General features: G+C 38.7%; 1 protein-coding gene and 1 long non-coding RNA gene across 2 annotated transcripts in view; one reads left to right on the top strand and one right to left on the bottom strand.

The window, feature by feature from the left end:
• LOC109560319 (uncharacterized) overlaps positions 1-9,436 on the bottom strand; it is a 43,770-nt gene extending 34,334 nt beyond the window's left edge. The window contains exon 1 of the long non-coding RNA XR_002180912.2: positions 9,005-9,436. This is a non-coding gene — a long non-coding RNA (uncharacterized lncRNA). The remainder of the gene's footprint in view (positions 1-9,004) is intronic.
• A 975-nt stretch (positions 9,437-10,411) lies between these two features.
• The window catches only part of ADH6 (alcohol dehydrogenase 6 (class V)), a 31,136-nt gene continuing 28,754 nt past the window's right edge, over positions 10,412-12,793 (top strand). The window contains exon 1 of the mRNA XM_019962412.2: positions 10,412-10,508. The gene's annotated coding sequence lies outside the window, so the exon portion shown is untranslated. The remainder of the gene's footprint in view (positions 10,509-12,793) is intronic.

Raw genomic sequence — 12,793 nt, forward strand, 5'->3', positions numbered from 1 at the left:
GCTGCAATTCATGGGGTCGCAAAGAGTCGGACACGACTCAGCGACTGAACTGAACTGAATGTCTGTATCCCTACAGTTCCTAGAAGAACAGAAGCTTTGAATCTCTTGCTATTTTTCTCTACTCCAAGTATCTGGAATGGTGCCTGATACATTAGTATTGATTAAGTGAATTAAAGTGGATGTTATCAGAGGGGACCCCCCTTTAGGCCTGTTGCTAGTCGTGTGTCTGCATCTGCACTCATCCTATTCTCCTTCCTCATTGCCTGTCTCCACTTACGAAGCGCAATGTTATCGATGTCTTCTCTTGATGTGGTTTGTCAGCTTTTTAACACACTCTACCACTGAAAAGGAAAGCAGAAACAAACCTTCATTGCCCAGAATCTCTTTCCAGCTGCCACTGGGAATCAAGATGGAAGTGTATGTGGCTGTCTGAAGTGAGGGTGAAGAATTCCATGCCAAGCACTATTAATCTGGGCTTCTGTTGACTGGCCATGAGAAAGAACAATTGTAGTCAAGTAATTGGAACTTCTCAATCTGACTAAATAGTGGATTGACTTTTAAATTTGAATAACTTGAATTTGACTTATAAAAGGATGCCGATGTCCATGTATAACTTGACTTTGTAATTCAGACTTTGCAGTTTTGGGGAGTTTCCATAGTGGTGTCAGGCAGTTACTTTACAGCCAGCAATATACCGGGGTCATATTGTCTAAGAAAAGACACAATTTAAGAAAAAGACCCTTTGCATTCATTTTCTCTTTTTCCTCACCTTCCTCTCAGTCCTTCAAACATGCCTCTGTGTTTTATATCCCTAACACTCCCCTGAAAGAGCCATTATTTAATCTTATTAGTGCTGTCCGTTTTAATAAAGCCAATGAACATTTTCAGCAGTCATCTTGACGGTTCAATACAAGTGATCACTCACTGAAACTCTTCCTTTCACTTCTTGCCTCAACACTCTCCTGATTTTTTTCTATCATATTTGACTGTCTCTTTTCTAACTATTTTTAATGTTTCATCCTTCTCTTCTTGGCCATTAAGTGTTCCCATCAGGGTTCCTGACTTGGCAGAGCAGCCTTGCTAAGCTTGAGAATTCACCCTTCTCTGGAGCTCCAGTACCTCTGTTCCTGAGTCTTAGACCTGAATCTCAGCTATGGTCTGCCCTCCAACTTAAGGAGATTAGAAATGAAATGTTTCCCTTGGGATTGTTCTTTCTCTTTCTAAACCACTATCTTTTGTGTATGTAAATCACTTTTAAACAAGATGCTTATTATTTTTCTTTATTAAAGTAATACTTTTTCTATTATAAGTGATATATGTTCAATTTAGAATATTCGTAAAATATAGGAAGCATAAAGGAAAAAATAACATCCTTATAATCTCATCATTTATTAATCACTATAAATGTTTTGGAACTTTTTCTACACATATATAAATTTTATTTTTTCAAAGTTGACTATCTTATATATATAGTTGACTGTGTGGTACATTGCTTCAGTCCTGTGTGACTCTTTGCTACCCCATGGATTGTAGCCTGCCAGACTCCTCTGTCCATGAGATTCTCCAGGCAAGAACACTGCATTGGGTTGCCATGCCCTGCTCCAGGGGACCTTCCTGACCCAGGGGTCAAACCCAAGTCTCCTACCTCTCCTGCACTGGCAGGCAGGTTCTTTACCTCTGTACCACCTGGGGAGTCCTATAGTTGACTCTTTTTCTCTCCATATGTATATGTGTGTGTATATATATATATATGTGTGTGTGTGTGTGTGTGTGTATGTGTGAAAGTGAAAGTGTTTGTCACTCAGTCGTGTCCAACTCCTTGTGACCCCATATATTGTAGCCCTCCAGGCTCTTCTGTCCATGAAATTCTCCAGGCAAGAATAGTGGAGTGGTTGCTATTCCCTTCTCCAGGGGATCTTCCTGACCCAGTGATCAAATCCAGGTCTCCTGCATTGCAGGTGAATTCTTTACTGTCTGAATCATCAGGGAAGCCCATATATATATATATATATACATATATATATATATACATATATATGTTTATATATTATGTTTTGCATCTTAAAAGTCTAAAATTACATTTTGACAATTTCCCATTTTTTAAGTATTCTTCTAAAGCTTAACTTTTAGTGGCTTTATTGTGTTTCATCCACAATTACATTTCTTCTGCAATTTCTCTAGTTGTGGTGAGCGGGAACTACCCTCTGGTTGCAGTGCTCAGGCTTCTCATTGTGGTGGCTTCTCTTATTTCAGAGCATGGACTCTAGAGTGTGTGGGCTTCAGTACTTGTGGCGCACAAACTTAGTTGCTCCTCACCATGTGGAATCTTCCAGTACCAGGAATTGAACCCGTGTTCCATGCATTGGCAGGAGGATTCTTAACTATTGGACCACTAGGGAAGTCACCATTTGTACTTCATCCTTGTTTCTCTCTCTATCCACATGACTAAAAAGGATTTTCGTTTGTATAATTCATTTGGAACTTAGCACATACACTCTTTTTTGTGGTCTGTTTTATGGGTGGAGACTACTCTCTGGATTAGATTTGAGTCAAGAAATTCAGAAATCAAAATTGTAGAGTAAAACTTTTCTTCTTCCCTTTTTCTTTCTCCTCTTCCTCTTGTGTATAGGAGAACTAGGTTTGAATCTCTATCAAGGGCAGTTTAATGATGCTTATTTTTAGGGATTAAATTTGCTTAGTTATTTTGAGTCTTGAACATCAGTATTGAATTAAGTTGATTTCTATTCAATTCAATCATTATCAATCTTTCTTTCATATCAATCTCTATTTCACCTTGTAGAGCTGCTATCTGTCAAAACATTTCTGTTGAGAGACTGGTGTTTGTTCCAGCACTCTCCTCCTCTTCACAGCACAGCAGTTAGACACCAATCAGTCAGCAAAGATGCTCACCTTCCCCAAAATATTAATTAATTAATAGGCTGCATCAGGTCTCAGATGTGGCACCGGGGGTCTTCACTGTGTCATGCGAGATGTTTCGTTGCAGCGTGCTCTCTCTAGTTGTGGTACCTGGGCTTCACAGTTGCTCTGGAGCATGTGGGATCTTAGACCAGGGGCTGAACCCACGTCCCCTGCATTGCAAGTTGTATTCTTAACCACTGAACCACCAGGGAGGTCCCATCGTCCCTGGCATTTCTCCTCCACTCAGTACCAATCAGCACTGACTGAACACCTCCTCATTCCAGGCACTCAGGTGGGTTCAGCAGAGTGACAAAGACGGGTAAGAGTTGGCCTCTACCTATGCCAGGAGGAAGTATGGGCCAGTGGTTATAACACGGATATAGATTTGGGAAGATCCTATCCTTACTATCTATGTGAACTTGGAAGTATTAACTGTCTTTGTCCGTTTTTAATCTACACAAAGAGGGTTGAACAAATGAGGTAATCCTTTTAAAGCACTTCTCAGGGAGGCTGACAGATAGGACAACCCTCAATAAACATTCACTCCAGTGATTATCCATAAAAAGAAGCTTATAATCTATGGGAGAGAGACAGGCAGACCATCAAGTCTTGTATGTATCAGCCTGTCTGGGAAGTGCTGTATCATGGGTATAAACTAGTGCTTTGGAAGCAGAGAAGGAGATGGCATTCTGAGTGGAGGGCTCAGGAAGCTTGGTAGAGGAGCCGATGTTTGAGGTAGACTTTAAATAATCTTGGGGAACAGAGAAGAATGCTCACTGGGTCATTTCTATTGCCCTTTGTTCAGTGTAAGCAGTATGTGTATGGTTTCCAGAGAATAGGACTTTGATTTTTCTTTTGTCCACGTTTGGAGGCCTCATACAATCCATCATACAGTCAGCTATTTAATTCGAGGTTGTCTGTCAATGTGGATAAATCAACAAAAGGACATATTTCCCTAGAATTGCTGAGGGAACTTCCATGGTGGCTCAGACAGTAAAGAATCCCCTGCAATGCAAGAGACCTGGGCTCAATCCCTGTGTTGGGAAGATCCCCGGGAGGGTATGGCAACTCACTTCAGTACTCTTGCCTGGAAAATCCCATGGACAGAGGAGCCTGGCGGTGCAGGCCATTGAGTACCAAAAGAGTCAGACATGACTGAGCATGACACAAGAGCCAAATCATGGAATATTAAATCAGACATTTCATTTGAGCTAAAATTAGTCGTCATGAAATTCAGTCTCTTTATTAATAAAGAGATGATATGAACAATTAGTTTGGAGGTCGGGGTAAGAATAAAATGAAATTATATACATCAAATTTCTAAACCATGAAGCACTACATACATTGTAGAAGAGTTTATTTTTACTTATACCTCTTTTCCTTCTAAACCCCTCATTTACTTTCCTTCAATCTTTCCCAGCATCAGGGTTTTTCAAATGAGTCAGCTCTTCACATCAGGTGGCCAAAGTATTGGAGTTTCAGCTTCAACATCAGTTCCTCCAATGAATATTCAGGACTGATTTCCTTTTGGATGGACTGGCTGGATCTCCTTGCAGTCCAAGGGACCCTCAAGAGTCTTCTCCAACACACAGTTCAAAAACATCAATTCTTCTGTGCTCAGCTTTCTTTATAGTCCAACTCTCACATCCATACATGACTAATGGAAAAACCATAGCTTTGACTAGATGGACCTCTGTTGGCAAAGTAATGTCTCTGCTTTTTAATAACCTGTCTAGGTTGGTCATAACCTTTCTTCGAAAGAGCAAATGTCTTTTAATTTCATGGCTGCAATCACCATCTGCAGTGATTTTGGAGCCCCCCAAAACTAAATCTGTCACTGTTTCCATTGTTTCCTCATCTATTTGCCATGAAATGATGGGACCAGATGCCATGATCTTAGTTTTCCAAATCTGGAGCTTTAAGCCAACTTTTTCACTCTCCTCTTTCACTTTCATCAAGAGGCTCTCGAGTTCTTCTTCACTTTCTGCCATAAGGGTGGTGTCATCTGCATATCTGAGGTTATTGATATTTTTTCCTGGCAGTCTTGATTCCAGCTTGTGCTTCATCCAGTCCAGCATTTCTCATGATGTACTCTGCATATAAGTTAATTAAGCAGGGTGACAATATACAGCTTTGACGTACTCCTTTCCCAGTTTGGAACCAGTCTTTGTTCCATGTCCAGTTCTAACTGTTGCTTCTTGACCTGCATACAGATTTCTCAGTAGTCAGGTCAGGTGATCTGGTATTACCATCTCTTTCAGAATTTTCCACAGTTTGTTGCGATCCACACAGTCAAAGGCTTTCACATAGTCAATAAAGCAGAAGTAGACACTTTTCTAGAACTCTCTGGTCTTTCGATGATCCAGCGGATGTTGGCAATTTGATCTCTGGTTCCTCTGCCTTTTCTAAATCCAGTTAAACATCTGAAAGTTCATGGTTCATGTACTGTTGAAGCCTGGCTTGGAGAATTTTGAGCATTACTTTGCTAGTGTGTGAGTTGAGTACAATTGTGCAGTAGTTTGAGCATTCTTTGGCATTGCCTTTCTTTGGGATAAGAATGAAACGGACCTTTTCCAGTCCTGTGGCCACTGCTGAGTTTTCCAAATGTGCTGGCATATTGAGTGCAGCACTTTCACAGCAGCATCTTTTAGGATTTGAAATCGTTCAACTGGAATTCCATCACCTCCACTAGCTTTGTTCCTAGTGATGGTTCCTAAGGCACACCTGACTTCACATTCCAGGATGTCTGGCTCTACGGGAGTGATCACACCATCATGATTATCTGGGTCATGAAGATCTTTTTTGTATAGTCTTCTGTGTATTCTTGCCACCTCTTCTTAATATCTTCTGCTTCTGTTAGGTCCATACCGTTTCTGTCCTTTATTGTGCCTTTTTTTTTTTTTTTTTTTTTGCTGGTGTTTTTTTTTTTTTTTTTTCCCGTGGGCCTTTGATGACTTTATTTTTTTTTTTTAACTTAATAATTTTAAAACATGTGTTCCCCATCCTGAACCCTCCTCCCTCCTCCCTCCCCATACCATCCCTCTGGGTTGTCCCAGTGCACCAGCCCCAAGCATCCAGCATCGTGCATTGAACCTGGACTGGCATCTCGTTTCATACATGATATTTCACATGTTTCAATGCCATTCTCCCAAATCTTCCCACCCTCTCCCTCTCCCACAGAGTCCATAAGCCTGTTCTATACATCAGTGTCTCTTTTGCTGTCTCGTATACAGGGTTATCGTTACCATCTTTCTAAATTCCATATATATGCGTTAGTATACTTTATTGGTGTTTTTCCTTCTGGCTTACTTCACTCTGTATAATAGGCTCCAGTTTCATCCACCTCATTAGAACTGATTCAAATGTATTCTTTTTAATGGCTGAGTAATACTCCATTGTGTATATGTACCACAGCTTTCTTATCCATTCATCTGCTGATGGACATCTAGGTTGCTTCCATGTCCTGGCTATTATAAACAGTGCTGCGATGAACATCATGTTTCCTTGGTATCTCTAATTTTCTTGAAGAGATCTCTGGTCTTTCCCATTCTGTTGTTTTCCTCTATTTCTTTGTATTGATCACTGAGGAAGACTTTATTTTCTTTCCTTGCTATTCTTTGGAACTCTGCATTCTTTACATGATAAAGTATAATGTTCTCTATTCTAAATAAAGTCTTAATATTAGAACTTGTAATGCAGAAATTTAGACTGTGTAAACTGAACTTATGTGCCTTGCCCTATGCTGAGATATCTACATAATTTATCCCATTTAATCTTAATGTCATTTTATGAATTAAGTACTAATATCCTCATTTTAAAGACTGAAAAACTTAATTGTAATTAATTGCCTAATATCTTACAGGGATGTACCATATGCTCTAGTCTGTATTAGGTCTCTCATATAGCTACCTAGAAAATATATTTTAGACTAAGTCAGAAGAGGTGTGATTTGGGGTCACTGAGATGCTAATCAGTCTATCTCTGAAATTAGGTCATGGCTCTGTAGTCACATCCTCTGAGCTATGGAGTACACGTGATCTGTCAAATGTACAGCCTTCCTTTGACCCAAGCCTGATTATCTCTGGGAAACCATAAGACATGATGTCATAGGAGGTAGGTCTTTGACGTGACATTGTCTTTTCCAGAAATCTGGATACCTTGAATTCTTCTTTGCAAGAAATGGAAGTATGAAAAAGTTTCATAGAGGAAAGATATTCCTCTATGAAAGAAAATAGAAGATAATGTGTTAAAATCAAAGAGCACACCTTTACCTTCCCCATAGGTATCTCTCACCTGTCCTATAGGAACAAAAATAGATTAATATCCTGACATTATCAATGATATAGAATAGTCACACTTCAGTGTACTCATTGGCACCCAAACATTTCATAATTGGGAAGTCATCTTACATCTCTGGGCCACTCCCCAGCAAAGGATAACACCAGAAGAAAATCTCACTGTATTGACTGTAAATTCTCACCTTAACTGTCACTCTAATTTGCCATTTAAGAACAAAGCAGACAGTTCTAATGTGTTGTTATTTAAATCTCTCTTCTTCAGACATCTCCCATTCCCACTCTCACCAGCCCTCACACCCACACCCAGTATGATTCCAGACTAGCTGTGTCCAAGAAAATTTTCTTCAATGATGAAATTTTTCTTTGGTTTATTGTTCAGCTCATTAGCCATAAGCCATATGTAGCCACTGAACATGTGAAGTATGCTACTGCAACCAGAAAACTTACTTTTAAATTATATTTAATTACAATTAATTTGAATTTAAATAGCCACATGTGGCCAGCGGCATAGTTGAGATTATTTTGTTCTCTGGCTTTTGCTAGAATGCTTGAGAAAACTATGGTGTAGAACTTAAACACATGAGCTTTGCTTTCAGATCACTTACTAGAAATTAGTGACTTTAGCAAGTAATTTAAAGTCCTTAATTTCCAGTCCCATTGTCTGAAAAATAGGGTGAACAATACATCCTTTATTACCCAGTGTAGTGAAAACTAAATGAGAAAACGCAGGTAAAGCCCTTGGCAAACAAGTGCTGACACATATTACTCATTAAAACACTAAAATTAATGTTTAATTGTAGCAGAAACAATGACAACGATAATAGTAGCTTAATGGCCCTAACAAAAGATGAGGAGGAAGGTACCTATAACTACACAAAAGATAAATGTTGCAAAAGATAACTGAAGGATTTTTTTTGCCCTTTTAAGATATCTGGGAGCTCTTTTATTTCTTCATTGGTGTGGTTTTGCATAAGTTGATTAGATGTAAATAAGACTGTATTAGTATTTCAATGCAAAATATTAGAGAAAACTTTACCATTGACCAACCTCCCATTCTGAAAGTTTCTTTTTCCAGGGACTCTAGATGTCTGAATTTCCAATTTGAATAAAAACACAATTTAAAAATTAAACTGTTTCAAAGTGATTAGGCTGGTCCTTGGAATGACTAAGCATAATCGATACTGATATTTCCTCTCAATGTTAGTCCTTGGCTTCATTGAAGGAATTTACTCATATTTTCTAACACTTCTATATCTGCCACGTTTTCTTCCCCCCTCACTACATGCAGCAAGCACACTGAGGAAAATCACCCTTAACAAGATTCTTGTTCTGGATGGAAAAAAATCTATGATGGGCTTTTCCTATCACTCAATTCCATGCTGACAAGTTTCTAAGCCACTCAAAATCTTGCCTAACAATTACATAATATGCAAATATTTTAGTGAAACTTGTCCTGTTAGGCAACAAAATATTTGAGGTCAAGGATTTGATAAAGAGTATTAGTCATCTTTTATAAAGAGAACACATCCTTTTTCCTAAAATAATGCCTGTAACCATACCCTAACTTTTCAAAAAAGCCTTAAATGCAATTTTACATGACACTTATAAAGAACCTAATGTTGTAGAAACAAAACCTTGCTAGGAATATAAAGACCTGGGTTCTAGGTTCAGCTCTGCAAATTTCTAGGTATGCATTAGTGTCTTAAAATATACCCAGGGTTTGACTTAGTCAGATATGGACGATGACAGACATACAGACAACTGCCTTAAAAGAAGTTATTACTCACAGTTTCCCCCAAAGGAGGAGCATGCCATGCTATGCAGGGTCAGCCAAGAAGACAGAAAGAGGTCGGGAAAAGCATGGGCCAGAGCCTTTATTGTGGATTTCAGGAAAAGGAGTAAGCAAGGTGGGATAGGCAAGGCCTATCCGTAAGTGAGCTTCAGTGGATTCTGAGCCATAGGGGTGGTCCTCAGTTATCTGGTAACTGGACTTGGAGTGATTTAGGGCAAGAGGATAACATCCCAGACAGTTGGCAACAATAAAAGGAGGTGGTTGGGGGATACGAACCTGAGATTGGTTGGCTTGCATATCAAAGAGATACCTAAGCAAGCTGTTCGCTATCTCTAGAAATTAAGTAATCCTGGGAGAGGCAGTCTCTCCCTGTGTCTGCCAGGTCTCAAGATATCAAAGCGTAAAGTATTAAAAAATGAAAAGCATAATAAATACAATCAGTAAAAAATACTTAACTTCTTGAAACCTCAGTCCTCTCAAAGTTATAAAAATGGGGAAAACCATGCCTGTTTTTGCCCTACTCACAGTGATCACATAGTCAATGGGGTCTAGGCAGGGTGCCACTAGCATATTCTGCAACTACTTGACTACATTTCTCTCAAAATATAACTGAAGTGCAGAAATTTATTTCTGAGGTTGAGACATTAGGTTTGTGAAGCAGACATATCTAGAGCCTCAGAGGGAGGGAGTAGGTATGTGGTAGCTCAAATCATACTCGCTGGAGGGTAAGCTGCTACAGGAAATTACAGGTGCCCTAGGCACAAAGGAGAACTGCAGGCCGATGGTCTGTGATCATGGCTGTACTGAATCCACTCCAACAGTCGCCTGTGGTCCATGTAGGGCTCATCTACCATACTGGTAATCCAGGTACTATGAATGCAACTGCATTCCACGATGAATTAAATTACCTTGCTTTTTGTCAGGAAGCATTTAACAGGAGGCTTCCTGTGTCTGTTTTGGATCTGTTAGGAATCCTCTGTTCCTTATTAATTCCTGAATATTCAGGAATTAAGAGGAGAGGCAAGCCTCTCCAGGGGCTGAGGGATCCAGGCATTGCCTTCATTAGTTTTTCAATATGGTGATAAGTACCCTCTTCCTTCTTGTGAACCATACAGTAAAAGTGATTGTTTACAGCTCTCCCTCTCTCTTTAATATGGATCGCCTTTGTTTTTAAGTCTGGAATTTTAATCTTTATTTTTGTTGAGAATAACTACAGTATATATGCCCACACCATATTGATTAAAACACCTTTGCTCCATCAGAGCTTGGGTCCCCATGTCTTTCTTTCTTTCTCTCTCTATTTCTGGCTGATTTCCTGGAACGCAAAAGCCGGCTTCCTAACCCAGGAAATATTAGCCTCTCTCCTTTCACTTTCTCATCGTGGACTCCAGACCACCAGGTTCTGGTCCACTAAAGGACCTCAACAAGTGGCGCCCAGAACAGGAGCTTGGTACACGTGGCAGATTCAGATGGAGTGACCCCAGGGCCTATTGAAGCGGGTAAGTACTAAAACACGGGTCAATCGGCTGGAAAGCCCCCTCACTTTTCTACTTAAAGTTCAGGGACTTTGGATTTTGCGCCAACGAGTAGAGGCTTACCTTCAAACAATAGTTAAACATAATCCCTGGTGCCTTGATAAAGACAGTTTTAATTTAGAAATTTGGCACCGGGTCAAAGAGAATGTTGAATGAGCCGCCAGACAGGGAAAAAATATTCCGATAGATTTCTGGCAAAATTTTCCTACAAGCCGTGCCCTGGCTGCTCCAAATGCTCCTCCTCTGCCCACAGGTGTGAATCTAAAAGTCTCTCCTCTACTAGGACCTAATGAAATTACTGACTCGATGGATGTGAGTTTGAGTCAACTCCGGGAGTTGGTGATGGACAGGGAGGTCTGGCGTGCTGCGATTCATGGAGTCGCAAAGAGTCCGACATGACTGAGCGACTGAACTGAATGAAATTTATGCTGATGTTTTAGCTAGATTAGAAACTGCTATTTCCTGTACTGTAATCGGAGAAAAAGACAAAAGGCAACTAGAGAAATTACTTGCTTATGAAAATGCAAATCAGAAATGTCAAAAGGCTATAGCTCCAATTCGTGAGACAGGGACTCATTGAATATTTGAATGCTTGTTGCAATCTAAGATCAGAAACTCAAAAGATGAAAATGCTAGCTGAAACAATGATTGCTGCCTTAAGAAAGGGAAATGAAGGATGCTTTACACGTGGAAATAAGAACCATTTAAAAGGGGACTGCCCTAAGAAAGCTAATTAAAAAAAAAAAAAAACCTCCAAAAATCTGCCCTTGCTGCCTCTGCTGTAGAAGAATTCATTGGGCCAAAGATTGTAAATCTAAATTTGACATTGAAAGAAAACCTATTCTGGAAAACTCCAACCAGGGACCCCCCAGATCCCCTTCAACAAAAACCAGGGACAAATTCCATCTTTTCCCTGAAACCCTCAACATCTAGCAGTGCTGCCATAGATATAGCAGCTTTGTTTTTAGATAATATGAAGTTAATGAGCTCTATTTAAATTCAAATTCACGTGAACTAAAAAATATTCAATATTAAATATAATGTTTATTTAAATATAAATATAATTTAAATATAATTGTTTGCTAATCTAATTAAGACCTGATTTAAGTCATCAACATTATATAATACTTTTATTATGCCTAGGTTTAAGGTAAACTAAATTTGTCAACAAAAAGATAACTCTTTATATATATATATATATATGCTGCTGCTACTGCTAAGTCGCTTCAGTCGTGTCTGACTCTGTGCGACCCCATAGACGGAAGCCCACCAGACTCCCCCGTCCCTGGAATTCTCCAGGCAAGAACACTGGAGTGGGTTGCCATTTCCTTCTCCATGCATGAAAGTGAAAAGTGAAAGGGAAGTCGTTCAGTTGTGTCCAACTCTTAGCGACCCAGTGGACTGCAGCCTACCAGGCTCCTCCGCCCATGGGATTTTCCAGGCAAGAGTACTGGAGTGGGGTACGGCAGAAACCAAAAGGAAGAAAGGATTCAATTGTGAAGCCTAGGAAAAGGAGACCTCAAACACAATAAGTTTAGATATATATATATAAATGAAAACTTTTAAATAAACTCTACTAAAAATAATCATATTTTTAATAGAATAACCTATCATTATAATCTAAAATAATCTCTTAGGATTGGGATAACTTAAATTTCTAGAGTTATACTAAACTAAATAATAAAAGTGTATTAAATAACTAGGTCATTTCCAAATAAAATAAGATTTTAAAACATTAACTACTGAACATTAACTTCCTCTTACAAAAAGTTTTTCTTACAGAAAAACTAAAGAGATTTTAAACTATTAATAAATATATTATATAATGTATGATATATTTATATGTATAAATATAAATATATATAATATATATATATTATAACGATATAATAAATATATCTACCAATCTATAAAATGATAATATACAAGACACTTCATAGTTGCTAAAAAAAGTAAGATATATGCTTTTAATAAAAAAATATAAGATATGGCAAATAAAATGATGAATACAAAAATATAAAAAAAGATTTATGACAAATAAAAAAGAAATTACAGGTGACTAAGGAACTTATAGATACACAACTAGAATTAAAGCATATTGAGGAATCTTGTTCTCCTTGGAACTCTCCTATTTTTGTTATAAAAAAGAAATCTAGCAAATGGCATCTCCTAACAGACCTTAGAAAAGTTAATACATCTATAAAACCTACGGGTGCATTACAACCAGTCATCTCCAATGACCCTGGGAA

The sequence above is a fragment of the Bos indicus genome, chromosome 6 (assembly GCF_029378745.1).
Source record: "Bos indicus isolate NIAB-ARS_2022 breed Sahiwal x Tharparkar chromosome 6, NIAB-ARS_B.indTharparkar_mat_pri_1.0, whole genome shotgun sequence".
Taxonomy (NCBI): Eukaryota; Metazoa; Chordata; class Mammalia; order Artiodactyla; family Bovidae; genus Bos; species Bos indicus.